General features: G+C 40.6%; 11 non-coding genes across 11 annotated transcripts; 9 read left to right on the top strand and 2 right to left on the bottom strand.

Annotated features, from left to right (window-relative positions):
- The first annotated feature begins 6256 nt into the window (after positions 1 to 6256).
- Positions 6257 to 6329, top strand: trnar-acg (transfer RNA arginine (anticodon ACG)). Its single transcript has one exon. It is a non-coding gene; the product is annotated as a tRNA-Arg (tRNA).
- A 401-nt stretch (positions 6330 to 6730) lies between these two features.
- trnae-uuc (transfer RNA glutamic acid (anticodon UUC)) lies at positions 6731 to 6802 on the top strand. The gene has a single exon. It is a non-coding gene; the product is annotated as a tRNA-Glu (tRNA).
- A 119-nt stretch (positions 6803 to 6921) lies between these two features.
- On the top strand, positions 6922 to 7008 carry trnay-gua (transfer RNA tyrosine (anticodon GUA)). Its single transcript is given in 2 exon segments — positions 6922 to 6958; positions 6973 to 7008. It is a non-coding gene; the product is annotated as a tRNA-Tyr (tRNA).
- A 115-nt stretch (positions 7009 to 7123) lies between these two features.
- On the bottom strand, positions 7124 to 7195 carry trnae-cuc (transfer RNA glutamic acid (anticodon CUC)). The gene has a single exon. It is a non-coding gene; the product is annotated as a tRNA-Glu (tRNA).
- Positions 7196 to 10014: 2819 nt separating this feature from the next.
- Positions 10015 to 10087, top strand: trnar-acg (transfer RNA arginine (anticodon ACG)). The gene has a single exon. It is a non-coding gene; the product is annotated as a tRNA-Arg (tRNA).
- A 401-nt stretch (positions 10088 to 10488) lies between these two features.
- On the top strand, positions 10489 to 10560 carry trnae-uuc (transfer RNA glutamic acid (anticodon UUC)). The gene has a single exon. It is a non-coding gene; the product is annotated as a tRNA-Glu (tRNA).
- Positions 10561 to 10664: 104 nt separating this feature from the next.
- trnay-gua (transfer RNA tyrosine (anticodon GUA)) lies at positions 10665 to 10751 on the top strand. Its single transcript is given in 2 exon segments — positions 10665 to 10701; positions 10716 to 10751. It is a non-coding gene; the product is annotated as a tRNA-Tyr (tRNA).
- Positions 10752 to 13416: 2665 nt separating this feature from the next.
- Positions 13417 to 13489, top strand: trnar-acg (transfer RNA arginine (anticodon ACG)). The gene has a single exon. It is a non-coding gene; the product is annotated as a tRNA-Arg (tRNA).
- Positions 13490 to 13890: 401 nt separating this feature from the next.
- Positions 13891 to 13962, top strand: trnae-uuc (transfer RNA glutamic acid (anticodon UUC)). Its single transcript has one exon. It is a non-coding gene; the product is annotated as a tRNA-Glu (tRNA).
- A 104-nt stretch (positions 13963 to 14066) lies between these two features.
- Positions 14067 to 14153, top strand: trnay-gua (transfer RNA tyrosine (anticodon GUA)). Its single transcript is given in 2 exon segments — positions 14067 to 14103; positions 14118 to 14153. It is a non-coding gene; the product is annotated as a tRNA-Tyr (tRNA).
- A 115-nt stretch (positions 14154 to 14268) lies between these two features.
- Positions 14269 to 14340, bottom strand: trnae-cuc (transfer RNA glutamic acid (anticodon CUC)). The gene has a single exon. It is a non-coding gene; the product is annotated as a tRNA-Glu (tRNA).
- Between the last annotated feature and the right edge of the window lie 905 nt (positions 14341 to 15245).

The raw sequence follows: 15245 nt of genomic DNA, 5'->3' as shown, positions 1-15245 counted from the left end.
GCAGACGTCTGTGGCCCTGGATCCCAGTTCTTCCACTGAGAAACTGTCACAGGCTCTGTAGTGATATCCTAACAACACCACAACTTAACATTTATTTTATTTTATTTCCTTTATTTTTCCATGAAGGTCCCATTGAGATTAAAAGAAATCTCTTCCTCCAGGGAGTCCTGGCCAAGATGGCCACACTACAAATCACACAAAAACACATATAAAACATTCCAGAAAGTCAGGGCACAACATTCATCATAAATCAAGTAAAACAACAGCATGATTCAATCATTGTATGCTGCAGTAAATTTTTTAATACATTCAAAGGAGGAATTGTTTCAGGAGGGACAGTAGCTTGAAATTCATTCCACAGCCATGGAGCATAGTAGGAGAAAGATGATTTACCATGCTCTGAATGTACCCTAGGTACTACTAATTTAATCCCATTAGATGATCTAGTGCTATAGTTCTTTCTATATAAACATAGAAGACTAGTAATGTAATTTGGAAGTCTACCCATCAATGTCTTTACAATAAATTCTAACATATGGGATTTCCTTCTTTGATATAAAGAGGACCAACCCAAAAACGATTTCCATTAAACGAGAGTAGATGTTAAAACTTCATGCTGATTTGTACTCGGCTTTCGCCAAGATAATCACCAACTAAGACGTAGCTTTACAGTAACCTATGCTTCTCCATCCATTTACGCTTCTTTCCATCTAGTGACGTGAATCTTCTGTCTGGTGTTAATACAGTGTATTGCGCGTCAGCACACACAACGGCTGCAACCACAGTGCGGTCCCCCATAACAACCCTCTGGATTGAGCGGAGTAGGGAACATCTCTAGGGTCTTCAAGTGGGCACCTTCCGTCCTCAGTGTTTCTTCGACTAGCCCACGACACCTCAAGAGGGCTCGACAGTGACTCTGGCGTCCCAGAGTCACCCCCCTCCGTCCCCCACTCAACTCAGCCCAGCTTACTGACCTCTACTTCCCTCTTGCTGCTGAGACCTAACCACAATCTCACAATCTCTCCGCAACCCAACCATACGCGCCAACCCGTTTGACTAAGGCTGTCGAGCCCCACTGGTGCGTTAATATGCAGTTTCAGTGGCAACGGTTCCGTATGGCATACCACCTACCACAAAACACAATATCTGCCCAACCACCCGTCATTCACGCAATATACACAGGAACGTAATGACTGTAAATACTATACAACCTATACAAATAAACCAACAGTTGCTGCTGAGACCTAACCACAATCTCACCGCAACCCAACCATACGCGCCAACCCGTTTGACTAAGGCTGTCGAGCCCCACTGGTGCGTTAATATGCAGTTTCAGTGGCAACGGTTCCGTATGGCATACCACCTACCACAAAACACAATATCTGCCCAACCACCCGTCATTCACGCAATATATACAGGAACGTAATGACTGTAAATACTATACAACCTATACAAATAAACCAACAGTTGCTGCTGAGACCTAACCACAATCTCACAATCTCTCCGCAACCCAACCATACGCGCCAACCCGTTTGACTAAGGCTGTCGAGCCCCACTGGTGCGTTAATATGCAGTTTCAGTGGCAATGGTTCCGTATGGCATACCACGTACCGCAAAACACAATATCTACCCAACCACCCGTCATTCACGCAATATACACAGGAACGTAATGACTGTAAATACTATACAACCTATACAAATAAACCAACAGACCTTTCAAGTTTTCAAGAATTCTACGAAACCGTAGCATGGCGGCCTGTACACAGCCAGCTAGAATCTTTCCGTCTCAACCACAGCCAGTTGCTGCTCCTTTCTGCTGCTTCAGATAAGTTCTTTACTGTACGACGCAACTCTTGGCCACTGAATCCGACGTCTCTGAGGAACCGGGTTGTAGAGTGTGCCACAAAACCACGACAACCCACTTCCACTGGATAAACCTGGACTCTCCATCCTCGCTGTTCTGCTTCAGTGGCCAGATGAGCATACCGCAGTTTCTTCCTCTCATATGCCTCATCTACCGCATCCTCCCATGGCACTGTTAACTCTATCAGTTGAACAATGCGTGCTGATCCAGACCACAAAACAATATCTGGCCGTAGGTTAGTGGTGGCAATCTCAGGTGGAAAAATAAGCCGTTGATCAAGATCAACCAGCATCTTCCAGTCCCTAGCAGCTTCCAGTTGTCCTGGGCGAGAATTGGTGTTAGCACCTTTTCTTGGTGGTTGCTCGCCTGGGCGGAGGAATATTGTCTTCTGCGTGTAATGTTTTGCTAGAACAGGCGGCAATTTATTGGTCATACTACGCTTGCCTTCCAATGCTAAAGCCAAACATCGCAATACTTGGTCATGGCGCCAAGTAAACCGACCCTGGCTAAGAGCCACCTTACATCCTGTCAAAATGTGCCTTAATGTGGCAGGTGATGAACACAAAGGACAAGATGGATCCTCTCCTACCCAGAGGTTTAGGTTCTGCGGTGATGGGAGAACATCATATGTTGACCTAATAAGGAAACTGATCCTACTCTCTTCCATTGACCAAAGGTCTTGCCAGCCCATTTTGCGTTGTTCCACACTCTCCCATCTCATCCACTCTCCCTGCTTGGCCTGGGAAATGGCCTTTATACATCTCATCCTCTCCTCCTGCTTTCGCACCTCGTTGACTACCAGCTTCCTCCTTTGGGCTGGGCCTGCCTTGTGCCATTTAGGAGGAGCTAAACTGAGCCCAAAATCCCCTCTTCCATGCTGCACCTGTCCCACGATATCCCCAATTTGAAGGTCAGCCTTTGCCTCTACTACAGATTTCTTTGCTGACCACTTTCTACCAGTTTTTACCACAGGGGCTGTCTCCCTTACACATTTGTCACGTGACTCTGCTAAAGTCATTTCCAGTCTGACCTTGGCACACTTAAACTCCTCGGTTAAAGCAGAGACTGGCAGCTGCAATACTCCTTTACTATAAAGTCCCACTCTGCTGAGGCAGCGTGGAACTCCCAACCATTTCCTGATGTATGAACTTATTAACGCTTCCAGCTTATCCACTGTTGTCAAAGAAACCTCATACACAGTCAGTGGCCACAGCAACCTTGGCAGTAGACCAAACTGAAAGCACCAGAGTTTCAGTTTGCCTGGTAGAGCACAGCTGTCTATGCTCTTCAACCCTTCCACTGCTTGTCGTCTAACTTCTCCCACTCGAACTGTGTCCTTTAGATCCCCATCGTACCATCTCCCTAGACTCTTCACTGGCTTCTGAGAAACTGTTGGTATTGCCTCACCATTAATGAAGAATGTTTTATCTACTACCTTGCCTTTAATTATGGAAATGCTCCTTGATTTAGAGGGCTTAAATTGCATTCGTGCCCATTCAATATTATCTGTTAACTTCCCCAATAACCGATTAGTGCAGGCTACCGTTGTAGTCATGGTTGTCATGTCATCCATGTATGCTCTGATTGGTGGTAGTCGCATCCCAGAAGCCAAGCGCTCTCCTCCTACTACCCATTTTGATGCCCTAATGATTACTTCCATTGCCATGGTAAAAGCCAGTGGAGAAATGGTGCATCCTGCCATTATTCCAACCTCTAAGCATTGCCATGTAGTGCTGAATTCTGGAGTTGAGAAACTAAATTGCAAATCTCCAAAATAGGCTTTCACTAAATTTGTTATCGACATCGGTACCCTGAAAAAATCAAATGATGCCCAAAGAAGCTCATGTGGCACTGAACCATATGCATTAGCCAAATCCAGGAATGTCACGTGGAGCTCCTTCCTCTCCTTTTTAGCTGATTGAATTCGTTGCCAGATAACACTGATGTGTTCTAAGCATCCTGAGAATCCTGGAATGCCCGCTTTTTGAACTGAAGTGTCAATGAAGCCATTCTTTAATAGGTAGGTTGACAATCTCTGAGCAATAATGCTGAAGAAAATCTTTCCTTCGACGTTTAATAGTGAAATAGGGCGAAACTGACTGATGCTTGTAGCATCTTTTTCTTTGGGTATAAAGACTCCCCCTGCTCTGCGCCATGCTCTAGGTACAACCTGCTTTTACCAAGCCACTTTTATCAATTTCCACAGAATTCGTAGAACTCCTGAAGCACTCTTGTACACTCTGTACGGAACTCCATTAGGCCCTGGAGATGATGAAGCCCTTGCCTTTCTCACAACCTGCTCTATCTCTTTCCACTTAGGTGCACAGACCTCCATTTGGTATTCTGGTGGATTGACAGGTGGGATGTCAATCTGCAATAGTTGTGCAGCAAACAATGATGAGTACGTGAACAAGAATTTGTTATAAAACGCAGTGCAGCATGATAAACGCCATCCAGCCTTTTCAATAAATATGTAGACGCATGCATGTAAACAACATCACCATAGTCTAAAATAGGTAAAATAGTACTCTGTATTATTCTCTTTCTAGCTATAAAGGAAAAACATTTTTTTTTCCCGAAAAAGAAAACCCAGTCTTGGTTTAAGCATTTTCACCAAGTAATTAATGTGAACATCAAAGGCTAACTTCTCATCGAGCCATATTCCTAAACATTTATAAGTTGGTACTCTTTCTATATGTAAACCCTCAATAGTCAGAATAGGCATAACAGTAGACATAGAACGGCTACGTGTAAAAAGAATATACTTCGTTTTATTTACATTTAAAACTAATTTTAGTTTCAACAAAGTAAGCTGAAAAGTATAAAAAGAATCCTTAAGAATTTCAATAGCCTGAGACACAGAGGATGCAGTGGAGTAAATAATTGTATCGTCAGCATAAAAATGTAGCTTTGCGGATTGTATTCCCTGCCCCAATTCATTAATAAAAATAGAAAAAAGAAGTGGTGCCAATAAAGAACCTTGCGGGACACCCTTCCTGACTATTACCATGGATGAGGTGTAATTATCTACAGCAACACATTGAGTTCTATCCGATAAATAATTTTTAAACCAACTCACAGCCGAATTATCGAGGCCAACACTTTTAAGCCTCCGTAACAGTAAAACATGATCCACTAAGTCAAACGCTTTTGTCAAATCAAAAAATAAGGCGGCACAATGTTGTCTATTATCGAGAGCAGTAATTAAATCATGTAGTAGCTGTTATCGTACTATGGCCCGCTCTAAATCCTGACTGAAATGCGTTGTACATATCATGACTAAGTAGATATTCTTTCATTTGATCATTTATAATAGATTCAAAAACTTTTGCTAAAACCGGTAATTTAGAAATCGGACGATAATTATTCAAATCGGAAGGATCGCCTCCTTTTAATAAAGGCATAACCATAGCCGATTTCCAAGATGGCGGAATTACATTAGTGGATAGACTCAAATTAAAAATCGATGCAATAGGTTCGGCAATAATATCTGCTGACAATTTTTAAAAAATTGGTTCAATTTGGTCAGACCCACCTGATTTCTTACAGTCTAAATTTCGGAGTAGTTTACGAACTTGGGACGGCAATACAGGGGCAAAAGAAAATAAATCTGATTCACTATTAGTCAACTCATCAGTTCTCTGTTCATCAAGGACCAAGGAATTGTCTGTTATCAAACCAGCTGAAATAAAATGACTATTAAACGTATTAACAATATCAGCCTTGTCTGTAATCAATCTTTGATTCAATTTTAAAACTTTTGGAAGATTAGTGGATGTATTTGATCCTATAAAAGATTTCGTTAATTTCCAAAATTTAGAAGGACAATTCATGTTATCATTAATCAGGTTTAAATAATACTGACTCTTCGAACTTTATATTAATTTTGTACACTTATTTTGTAATAATCTATATTGAGACCAGTCCTCCTCACCATTTGTTTTCTTTGCTTTAGACCAAGCCACGTTTCTTTGCTTAATAAGATTAGAGACGGATTGATTGAACCAAATATTATTTCTACCTCTCACCCGAAATCTACGTAAAGGAGCATGTTTATCACAAATTTCTAGAAAGATAGATTTGAAATAATCCCAAGCATCAACCACATCAGGTATAATTGAAACCAACTGTAAATCCCTATTATATACATCATGCAAAAAAGGCTGTACATTAAAATTTTTAAATTGACGTTTAAGATTTGAATTGAGAATTGAGATCCCCAACATGTGAGGCCTCCATCTTGAAGGTTTTTGTAGCAGGCCCCTCATCTGACCCCTTCCTGATGTTGGGTCCAGGTTTGTTAATAGCATGAGAAAAAGTAGATGTCATCACAGGCCTCTGCCCAGTCGAACACCAACACGTGGCGTGTAAGCTCACGGACACCTGATCAGTGGGCCAGTGGCGCAATGGATAACGCGTCTGACTACGGATCAGAAGATTCTAGGTTCGACTCCTGGCTGGCTCGCTCTGCCTCTTATACTATGCTGTCAGCACTTAGCCGTTTTCTTATCCCATAGTTTTTGTTATTATTATTATTGGATTGGTTGAGAAATATTAAAAATTGACAGTCCAACAATAGGCTGCTTTGTCAGTAGGATAACGGTTACCATACAATACTATGTGTCTTTTAAAATGCATTGCATGAGTACTGTCACAAGGACCTTGCTTTACGACCAGTTTGTAGTGTCTATTATACCATCGCAAGAATGGGAGGAAACTGAACCCCTCGTGAGGCAAATGAGAGCTCCCTCTGTTGAGCCTGATGAAATTGAATTCAGTAAACAATCCCTTCGGATCATTCCCATGTTCTTAAAGGGGTCGGTCACACACTAAAATTAAAAGGGTCTGCTCCAGGCAGAAGGAAGATCCCATATGGTCTAGCGGTCAGGATTCCTGGTTTTCACCCAGGCGGCCCGGGTTCGACTCCCGGTATGGGAAGATCGGGTTGTCTTTGCATCACTTAATCGAAACAACCAGCATGTATGTCTGTAGCAGTTTTAGCCAGTGGCGGAGATTCAGCAACCTGATATATTGAGGTTCTGTCTCCAATCAGTGTGCCTTCGATAGCTCAGCTGGAAGAGCGGAGGACTGTAGGTGGCAAGTTGGCAATCCTTAGGTCGCTGGTTCAACTCTGGCTCGAAGGAGTTCTTTTTCACACATAAACTTTTCCTTGGCCCTGCTTCTCGACGAGGGTGTCAGCGCTTGAGTTCGTAGTTCGCCATTTTACAATCACGGCCGCCGGTGGTGGGCAAAAACTCATTCCCTGACCGGGAATCGAACCCGGGCCGCGGCGGTGAGAGCGCCGAATCCTAACCACTAGACCACCAGGGAAAGTCTGTTGACGACTTGCCCTCAAGCCTGACTGTGGCCTTTACCCGATTTTGCAGCAAGACCACTAATACTTGTATTTTACTCCAGGAGAGGAGACATCACCGACCCTGGCAAACTGACAAACTGTCACAGACTCTGTAGGAATATCCTAACAACACCACAACTTGCCATGAAAACAAAAACAATAAGATCGCCAACCTGCATCTCGAAGGTTTTTAAAGCAGTTTTTTGCAGACGTCTGTGGCCCTGGATCCCAGTTCTTCCACCGAGAAACTGTCACAGGCTCTGTAGTAATATCCTAACAACACCACAACTTAACATTTATTTTATTTTATTTCCTTTATTTTTCCAGGAAGGTCCCATTGAGATGAAAAGAAATCCCTTCCTCCAGGGAGTCCTGGCCAAGATGGCCACACTACAAATCACACACAAACACATATAAAACATTCCAGAAAGTCAGGGCACAACATTCATCATAAATCAAGTAAAACAACAGCATGATTCAATCATTGTATGCTGCAGTAAATTTTTTAATACATTCAAAGGAGGAATTGTTTCAGGAGGGACAGTAGCTTGAAATTCATTCCACAGCCATGGAGCATAGTAGGAGAAAGATGATTTACCATGCTCGGAATGTACCCTAGGTACTACTAATTTAATCCCATTAGATGATCTAGTGCTATAGTTCTTTCTACATAAACATAGAAGACTAGTAATGTAATTTGGAAGTCTACCCATCAATGTCTTTACAATAAATTCTAACATATGGGATTTCCTTCTTTGATATAAAGAGGACCAACCCAAATAGTTGTGCAGCAAACAATGATGAGTACGTGAACAAGAATTTGTTATAAAACGCAGTGCAGCATGATAAACGCCATCCAGCCTTTTCAATAAATATGTAGACGCATGCATGTAAACAACATCACCATAGTCTAAAATAGGTAAAATAGTACTCTGTATTATTCTCTTTCTAGCTATAAAGGAAAAACATTTTTTTTCCCGAAAAAGAAAACCCAGTCTTGGTTTAAGCCTTTTCACCAAGTAATTAATGTGAACATCAAAGGCTAACTTCTCATCGAGCCATATTCCTACACATTTATAAGTTGGTACTCTTTCTATATGTAAACCCTCAATAGTAAGAATAGGCATAACAGTAGACATAGAACGGCTACGTGTAAAAAGAATATACTTCGTTTTATTTACATTTAAAACTAATTTTAGTTTCAACAAAGTAAGCTGAAAAGTATAAAAAGAATCCTTAAGAAGTTCAATAGCCTGAGACACAGAGGATACAGTGGAGTAAATAATTGTATCGTCAGCATAAAAATGTAGCTTTGCGGATTGTATTCTCTGCCCCAATTCATTAATAAAAATAGAAAAAAGAAATGGTGCCAATAAAGAACCTTGCGGGACACCCTTCCTGACTATTACCATGGATGAGGTGTAATTATCTACAGCAACACATTGAGTTCTATCCGATAAATAATTTTTAAACCAACTCACAGCCGAATTATCGAGGCCAACACTTTTAAGCCTCCGTAACAGTAAAACATGATCCACTAAGTCAAACGCTTTTGTCAAATAAAAAAATAAGGCCGCACAATGTTGTCTATTATCGAGAGCAGTAATTAAATCATGTAGTAGCTGTTATCGTACTATGGCCCGCTCTAAATCCTGACTGAAATGCGTTGTAAATATCATGACTAAGTAGATATTCTTTCATTTGATCATTTATAATAGATTCAAAAACTTTTGCTAAAACCGGTAATTTAGAAATCGGACGATAATTATTCAAATCGGAAGGATCGCCTCCTTTTAATAAAGGCATAACCATAGCCGATTTCCAAGATGGTGGAATTACATTAGTGGATAGACTCAAATTAAAAATCGATGCAATAGGTTCGGCAATAATATCTGCTGACAATTTTTAAAAAATTGGTTCAATTTGGTCAGACCCACCTGATTTCTTACAGTCTAAATTTCGGAGTAGTTTACGAACTTGGGACGGCAATACAGGGGCAAAAGAAAATAAATCTGATTCACTATTAGTCAACTCATCAGTTCTCTGTTCATCAAGGACCAAGGAATTGTCTGTTATCAAACCAGCTGAAATAAAATTACTATTAAAAGTATTAACAATATCAGCCTTGTCTGTAATCAATCTTTGATTCAATTTTAAAACTTTTGGAAGATTAGTGGATGTATTTGATCCTATAAAAGATTTCGTTAATTTCCAAAATTTAGAAGGACAATTCATGTTATCATTAATCAGGTTTAAATAATACTGACTCTTCGAACTTTATATTAATTTTGTACACTTATTTTGTAATAATCTATATTGAGACCAGTCCTCCTCACCATTTGTTTTCTTTGCTTTAGACCAAGCCACGTTTCTTTGCTTAATAAGATTAGAGACGGATTGATTGAACCAAATATTATTTCTACCTCTCACCCGAAATCTACGTAAAGGAGCATGTTTATCACAAATTTCTAGAAAGATAGATTTGAAATAATCCCAAGCATCAACCACATCAGGTATAATTGAAACCAACTGTAAATCCCTATTATATACATCATGCAAAAAAGCCTGTACATTAAAATTTTTAAATTGACGTTTAAGATTTGAATTGAGAATTGAGATCCCCAACATGTGAGGCCTCCATCTTGAAGGTTTTTGTAGCAGGCCCCTCATCTGACCCCTTCCTGATGTTGGGTCCAGGTCTGTTAATAGCATGAGAAAAAGTAGATGTCATCACAGGCCTCTGCCCAGTCGAACACCAACACGTGCCGTGTAAGCTCACGGACACCTGATCAGTGGGCCAGTGGCGCAATGGATAACGCGTCTGACTACGGATCAGAAGATTCTAGGTTCGACTCCTGGCTGGCTCGCTCTGCCTCTTATACTATGCTGTCAGCCCTTAGCCGTTTTCTTATCCCATAGTTTTTGTTATTATTATTATTGGATTGGTTGAGAAATATTAAAAATTGACAGTCCAACAATAGGCTGCTTTGTCAGTAGGATAACGGTTACCATACAATACTATGTGTCTTTTAAAATGCATTGCATGAGTACTGTCACAAGGACCTTGCTTTACGACCAGTTTGTAGTGTCTATTATACCATCGCAAGAATGGGAGGAAACTGAACCACTCGTGAGGCAAATGAGAGCTCCCTCTGTTGAGCCTGATGAAATTGAATTCAGTAAACAATCCCTTCGGATCATTCCCATGTTCTTAAAGGGGTCGGTCACACACTAAAATTAAAAGGGTCTGCTCCAGGCAGAAGGAAGATCCCATATGGTCTAGCGGTCAGGATTCCTGGTTTTCACCCAGGCGGCCCGGGTTCGACTCCCGGTATGGGAAGATCGGGTTGTCTTTGCATCACTTAATCGAAACAACCAGCAGTTTTAGCCAGTGGCGGAGATTCAGCAACCTGATATGTTGAGGTTCTGTCTCCAATCAGTGTGCCTTCGATAGCTCAGCTGGAAGAGCGGAGGACTGTAGGTGGCAAGTTGGCAATCCTTAGGTCGCTGGTTCAACTCCGGCTCGAAGGAGTTCTTTTTCACACATAAACTTTCCCTTGGCCCTGCTTCTCGACGAGGGTGTCAGCGCTTGAGTTCGTAGTTCGCAGTTTTACAATCACGGCCGCCGGTGGTGGGCAAAAACTCATTCCTTTACCCGATTTTGCAGCAAGACCACTAATACTTGTATTTTACTCCAGGAGAGGAGACATCACCGACCCTGGCAAACTGACAAACTGTCACAGACTCTGTAGGAATATCCTAACAACACCACAACTTGCCATGAAAACAAAAACAATAAGATCGCCAACCTGCATCTCGAAGGTTTTTAAAGCAGTTTTTTGCAGACGTCTGTGGCCCTGGATCCCAGTTCTTCCACCGAGAAACTGTCACAGGCTCTGTAGTAATGTCCTAACAACACCACAACTTAACATTTATTTTATTTTATTTCCTTTATTTTTCCAGGAAGGTCCCATTGAGATTAAAAGAAATCCCTTCCTCCAGGGAGTCCTGGCCAAGATGGCCACACTACAAATCACACACAAACACATATAAAACATTCCAGAAAGTCAGGGCACAACATTCATCATAAATCAAGTAAAACAACAGCATGATTCAATCATTGTATGCTGCAGTAAATTTTTTAATACATTCAAAGGAGGAATTGTTTCAGGAGGGACAGTAGCTTGAAATTCATTCCACAGCCATGGAGCATAGTAGGAGAAAGATGATTTACCATGCTCGGAATGTACCCTAGGTACTACTAATTTAATCCCATTAGATGATCTAGTGCTATAGTTCTTTCTACATAAACATAGAAGACTAGTAATGTAATTTGGAAGTCTACCCATCAATGTCTTTACAATAAATTCTAACATATGGGATTTCCTTCTTTGATATAAAGAGGACCAACCCAAATAGTTGTGCAGCAAACAATGATGAGTACGTGAACAAGAATTTGTTATAAAACGCAGTGCAGCATGATAAACGCCATCCAGCCTTTTCAATAAATATGTAGACGCATGCATGTAAACAACATCACCATAGTCTAAAATAGGTAAAATAGTACTCTGTATTATTCTCTTTCTAGCTATAAAGGAAAAACATTTTTTTTCCCGAAAAAGAAAACCCAGTCTTGGTTTAAGCCTTTTCACCAAGTAATTAATGTGAACATCAAAGGCTAACTTCTCATCGAGCCATATTCCTACATATTTATAAGTTGGTACTCTTTCTATATGTAAACCCTCAATAGTCAGAATAGGCATAACAGTAGACATAGAACGGCTACGTGTAAAAAGAATATACTTCGTTTTATTTACATTTAAAACTAATTTTAGTTTCAACAAAGTAAGCTGAAAAGTATAAAAAGAATCCTTAAGAATTTCAATAGCCTGAGACACAGAGGATACAGTGGAGTAAATAATTGTATCGTCAGCATAAAAATGTAGCTTTGCGGATTGTATTCTCTGCCCCAATTCATTAATAAAAATAGAAAAAAGAAATGGTGCCAATAAAGAACCTTGCGGGACACCCTTCCTGACTATTACCATGGATGAGGTGTAATTATCTACAGCAACACATTGAGTTCTATCCGATAAATAATTTTTAAACCAACTCACAGCCGAATTATCGTGGCCAACACTTTTAAGCCTCCGTAACAGTAAAACATGATCCACTAAGTCAAACGCTTTTGTCAAATAAAAAAATAAGGCCGCACAATGTTGTCTATTATCGAGAGCAGTAATTAAATCATGTAGTAGCTGTTATCGTACTATGGCCCGCTCTAAATCCTGACTGAAATGCGTTGTAAATATCATGACTAAGTAGATATTCTTTCATTTGATCATTTATAATAGATTCAAAAACTTTTGCTAAAACCGGTAATTTAGAAATCTACTATGGAGCATAGTAGGAGAAAGATGATTTACCATGCTCGGAATGTACCCTAGGTACTACTAATTTAATCCCATTAGATGATCTAGTGCTATAGTTCTTTCTACATAAACATAGAAGACTAGTAATGTAATTTGGAAGTCTACCCATCAATGTCTTTACAATAAATTCTAACATATGGGATTTCCTTCTTTGATATAAAGAGGACCAACCCAAATAGTTGTGCAGCAAACAATGACAATTCATGTTATCATTAATCAGGTTTAAATAATACTGACTCTTCGAACTTTATATTAATTTTGTACACTTATTTTGTAATAATCTATATTGAGACCAGTCCTCCTCACCATTTGTTTTCTTTGCTTTAGACCAAGCCACGTTTCTTTGCTTAATAAGATTAGAGACGGATTGATTGAACCAAATATTATTTCTACCTCTCACCCGAAATCTACGTAAAGGAGCATGTTTATCACAAATTTCTAGAAAGATAGATTTGAAATAATCCCAAGCATCAACCACATCAGGTATAATTGAAACCAACTGTAAATCCCTATTATATACATCATGCAAAAAAGCCTGTACATTAAAATTTTTAAATTGACGTTTAAGATTTGAATTGAGAATTGAGATCCCCAACATGTGAGGCCTCCATCTTGAAGGTTTTTGTAGCAGGCCCCTCATCTGACCCCTTCCTGATGTTGGGTCCAGGTCTGTTAATAGCATGAGAAAAAGTAGATGTCATCACAGGCCTCTGCCCAGTCGAACACCAACACGTGCCGTGTAAGCTCACGGACACCTGATCAGTGGGCCAGTGGCGCAATGGATAACGCGTCTGACTACGGATCAGAAGATTCTAGGTTCGACTCCTGGCTGGCTCGCTCTGCCTCTTATACTATGCTGTCAGCCCTTAGCCGTTTTCTTATCCCATAGTTTTTGTTATTATTATTATTGGATTGGTTGAGAAATATTAAAAATTGACAGTCCAACAATAGGCTGCTTTGTCAGTAGGATAACGGTTACCATACAATACTATGTGTCTTTTAAAATGCATTGCATGAGTACTGTCACAAGGACCTTGCTTTACGACCAGTTTGTAGTGTCTATTATACCATCGCAAGAATGGGAGGAAACTGAACCACTCGTGAGGCAAATGAGAGCTCCCTCTGTTGAGCCTGATGAAATTGAATTCAGTAAACAATCCCTTCGGATCATTCCCATGTTCTTAAAGGGGTCGGTCACACACTAAAATTAAAAGGGTCTGCTCCAGGCAGAAGGAAGATCCCATATGGTCTAGCGGTCAGGATTCCTGGTTTTCACCCAGGCGGCCCGGGTTCGACTCCCGGTATGGGAAGATCTGGTTGTCTTTGCATCACTTAATCGAAACAACCAGCAGTTTTAGCCAGTGGCGGAGATTCAGCAACCTGATATGTTGAGGTTCTGTCTCCAATCAGTGTGCCTTCGATAGCTCAGCTGGAAGAGCGGAGGACTGTAGGTGGCAAGTTGGCAATCCTTAGGTCGCTGGTTCAACTCCGGCTCGAAGGAGTTCTTTTTCACACATAAACTTTTCCTTAGCCCTGCTTCTCGACGAGGGTGTCAGCGCTTGAGTTCGTAGTTCGCCATTTTACAATCACGGCCGCCGGTGGTGGGCAAAAACTCATTCCCTGACCGGGAATCGAACCCGGGCCGCGGCGGTGAGAGCGCCGAATCCTAACCACTAGACCACCAGGGAAAGTCTGTTGACGACTTGCCCTCAAGCCTGACTGTGGCCTTTACCCGATTGTGCAGCAAGACCACTAATACTTGTATTTTACTCCAGGAGAGGAGACATCACGACCCTGGCAAACTGACAAACTGTCACAGACTCTGTAGGAATATCCTAACAACACCACAACTTGCCATGAAAACAAAAACAATAAGATCGCCAACCTGCATCTCGAAGGTTTTTAAAGCAGTTTTTTGCAGACGTCTGTGGCCCTGGATCCCAGTTCTTCCACCGAGAAACTGTCACAGGCTCTGTAGTAATATCCTAACAACACCACAACTTAACATTTATTTTATTTTATTTCCTTTATTTTTCCAGGAAGGTCCCATTGAGATTAAAAGAAATCCCTTCCTCCAGGGAGTCCTGGCCAAGATGGCCACACTACAAATCACACACAAACACATATAAAACATTCCAGAAAGTCAGGGCACAACATTCATCATAAATCAAGTAAAACAACAGCATGATTCAATCATTGTATGCTGCAGTAAATTTTTTAATACATTCAAAGGAGGAATTGTTTCAGGAGGGACAGTAGCTTGAAATTCATTCCACAGCCATGGAGCATAGTAGGAGAAAGATGATTTACCATGCTCGGAATGTACCCTAGGTACTACTAATTTAATCCCATTAGATGATCTAGTGCTATAGTTCTTTCTACATAAACATAGAAGACTAGTAATGTAATTTGGAAGTCTACCCATCAATGTCTTTACAATAAATTCTAACATATGGGATTTCCTTCTTTGATATAAAGAGGACCAACCCAAATAGTTGTGCAGTAAACAATGACAATTCATGTTATCATTAATCAGGTTTAAATAATACTGACTCTTCGAACTTTATATTAATTTTGTACACTTATTTTGTAA

Source organism: Siphateles boraxobius, unplaced genomic scaffold (genome assembly GCF_051911475.1).
Source record: "Siphateles boraxobius isolate OS27281-9 unplaced genomic scaffold, OSU_SipBor_1 87, whole genome shotgun sequence".
Lineage (NCBI taxonomy): Eukaryota > Metazoa > Chordata > Actinopteri > Cypriniformes > Leuciscidae > Siphateles > Siphateles boraxobius.
Note: the sequence above shows the minus strand (reverse complement) of the source record. Positions and strands in the feature narration are given on the sequence as shown.